The following is a 3,260-nucleotide window of genomic DNA, read 5'->3' as shown; positions in this document are numbered from 1 at the left end:
TTGGCAGTTCTGTGTGGTTTTTTTGGTCTTAATTTTTGGTGACATAGTAAAGTAGAGAATTGCTTCCTTCTCTGTGTGACATTGGATTTAGTACAATTTAAGTCTCTGAAGGCTAAGCATACCTCCCTCTTCTGTTGCTTTATCAATCTCTGGAGGTTCCTGTGATCTCAGCTTTCTTGAAGTAAAATAAAGATACAGCTGCATGGAGAGGGCTGGAAGGGATCCTGTGATCCTTTTGACAGTCAAGAGATAACAGCACTGGTGAGTTCAGGAACTTACCCGCACTGTTACATGTCATGTTCTCCCCTTTGATTTGTGTGTGAAGCAAAACTCCTGAAGCTTGGCCAGGAGTGGTGCTGCAGTGCAAAACAGACCTCTTGAATGGAGCCCGGGAGCCTTTGAGGCTCCAGAAGTCTAAGCAGCAGCATTAGCATGGAGGTGTGAGAAGGGGATGTTAATGGTGCTGCTTGCCCAGGAACGGCTGTATCTGGTAGGTTTATTCCAGCACTGGTAAGTAGTCCTTTGCCTTTTGCTCTGTCCCTGCTGCCTTTCACTGGTGGTAGATGTAGCCCCAGAGAGTGAGTTGGTGGAGTAAAGACCAAAACTGCTGCTGTTCCTGTGTTCCTGGGTGAGCTGTTGGTCTGCACAGTTAGTGCTTCCCTTTCTCTCTCCAAAATACAGCATGGAAAGCAAATCCAGTGCATGTGTCTTGCACAGTGAGGAAGAAGCTGGCTTGCTAGCCAGATTTGCTTCCGTTTACAAAAGGGAGCTTGGAGGGAGAGTGAAATGTCCAAAGAAAACCTTAGTTTGGGGATACTCGTGCCGTTACATTTGGCTAGGTGAACTGCAGGCTAGAGGTGCAAGTACCCCTTGATTTGCAGCCTCCTTCTGCATGAGGGGAAAGCTTCAGCTGATGGATGTGCAGCGCAAAGGATGTTAAGCACTGGTGTGTGAAACACTGAAAGTGCCCAGCTGGGTTTGGCTATGATGAGCTTTTCCCCTGTGGCTCAGGGCCCAGTTTGGCTCTGGCAATAACCTCAGCTGCCTGGTGGGTGCTGCCAGCAGCTTCCTCCACATCTGACCTGTGTTAGAGCATCCTTGCTCCCCACTGGTGCATACTTGAAAACTCATCTGTTCAGGACTTGAAGCCATGATCTCGGGCTTTTCAATGAAGAGCTAAAATGTGGCATATTTTTCCTTCTGCAAGGCAGTAAGCTCTGGCAGAGAGGAAAGCAATCAGCAGGTAGTGGTAGACGCTGGAGCTGTGTAATGCTGGGAACTGAGAAAAACTCCCCAGACAGGGGCAAGGTGTTGATTTAAGCCAATTGTCCTGCTCTTGGGTCTAGTGTAATTGTGACTCCTTCTTGAAAGTTATATTTTAGTTTCTTTGGAGGTTTGTGGCTAAGAGTTCATAATGGGGTTTGGATGTGGAAGGTTGTTTTGATAACAGGTTGGTTTTTTTGTGGCAGGATGCAGCAATCCTCCACTGCCCTGTGAGGCTTGTGCCTGGCATAATCGGTTCAGCCCACTCATGACAAACAAGGTAGGGTTTTAGTTCCTTTTCCACTGAAGCCTGAATGGAGCAGGGATCCCAGATTGGGTGGCAGAGCCTTTATTTGTACTCACCATTCAGAGGAAATCTCCCATATTTACATCAAATGCTTTTGCTCAAACTGTGCTTTAAAGCTGTCTGCTTCTCTCCTTCTCCTGGACAAGAGAGGTAGCAGAGAGCACAGGAGATCTTGGAATGGTGGCACTAGAGCTATGTTTAGGTGACACACGTCTTAGATCTTTTTCTGCCTTAGAAAGTGAAGTCAGATACAGCTGATAGTCTAGCAGTCTCATCACAGATGCCTCTTCCCCTCTGATCTTTATCTTGCAATGAGAGGTAAGCTTTCTTCAGGTGTTTTATCCCCAGAAGGCCTAATTCAGTAGCCTTCCTGATGCTTTTTCATGTCAGTGCAGAAGAGGCACTTGTTTCTAGGTGAAAAGTCACTAAATCCAGAGACTCTGAGCTGTCCTTTTAAAGGAGTGCTATGTTTGCTCTTGTTGCTTCAACGTCTCTAGTAGAATGTGACTCCATCGCTGAATCCCACCATCTCCCCTTTGGAAGTGGCTGAGTATGTGCCACGCTTTTCAGTTACTGGTTATAAAATACACCAGACAGCTTATGTGGGCTCCTTGGCTTCTCAAAAATGAAAGGGGATGCAGAAATCTCTTTCTGGTGGGGAAATGAGGTGGATAAGGCAAAAACTGATTTCCAAGAACTAAAAATAGGCTCTGAGCATTAAAGCAACTGAAGCTGATCTTTAATGTTGACTAGAACTCTCTTTGCTCTCCCTAAGCTTTCCTTGGGAGGTGGGTAAGGAAACCAAAGGAGAGGCATCAGCATAATTAAAGGGGAGTAGTTTAAAACGAATGGCAACCAAACAGCACTAGTCTCAAAGTACCCCGCCTTCTGTCCCCTTGGGAGCCAGTGGCACAGGATGCTCTGAGGATTTTGCTGTCCTTTATGTTCAGTATTTCACAAAGTGCCTTCAGCCTTGTGCTTACTGGTGCAGTTTCTGCATTGTTGCTTGCATAAAAGGAAGCTCCTCGTTTTCACTGTGTGGTATTTTCTGTCTCTCCTTTCCCCACATGTTTATTGAATCCTTTATCAGGGACGGAAAGATGCTGCTGGGTTGTGTGTTTCTGAGGGCTGTGGGTGGGCTGGCTTTCAAGGTAGAGAGCAGCTTGGTTCATTTTCAAAACTAATCGTTTTCTTTGGGCCACTCCACTGGCAGCAACAGGCTTCAAATTTGGCTTCCATGGAAACATACTGCCATGGTAACTGAACGGCCTGACAATCCTGAAGAAATATTTGCTTGTACCCTTCCTTCCCTCCTTCTGTTTCCCATGCGATGCGCGTGTTTGGTTACCCCTGCCAGATTCAATCAGTGCGTTTGCGATGCTCCGAGCACAGAGATGCTCTTCTCTGGGAACAAACCAAACAAACAGAAGTTGTAAAAGTGATGGTGGCATTGCACTGGCATTGTTTGCAAAAAAGCCTGGTTTGAGTCTGGAGGGAGACAGCAGAGCCACAGATCCCCTTCCAATGGGAAAAAAAAACCTTAAAATGCTTCATCCTGAAATGATTTTGTGAGGACTGGCTGGCCCGGGCTGGTTCAGGGAATCAGACCCTGCACCCAGTCCAACACCTGTAACACTGAGGATGGTGAGAATTGACTTATCAGTGGTTATGAGACAGAGTGCCAGTGTTC

The 3,260-nt window shown here is 46.6% G+C and overlaps 1 long non-coding RNA gene across 1 annotated transcript in view; it reads right to left on the bottom strand.

Moving 5' to 3' along the window:
• The window catches only part of LOC134165864 (uncharacterized), a 303,752-nt gene that overhangs the window by 68,537 nt on the left and 231,955 nt on the right, over positions 1-3,260 (bottom strand). The window lies entirely within an intron of this gene.

The sequence above is a fragment of the Pezoporus occidentalis genome, unplaced genomic scaffold (genome assembly GCF_034315485.1).
Source record: "Pezoporus occidentalis ecotype Australia unplaced genomic scaffold, CSIRO_AGI_Poc_V1 ctg25, whole genome shotgun sequence".
Lineage (NCBI taxonomy): Eukaryota > Metazoa > Chordata > Aves > Psittaciformes > Psittacidae > Pezoporus > Pezoporus occidentalis.
Note: the sequence above shows the minus strand (reverse complement) of the source record. Positions and strands in the feature narration are given on the sequence as shown.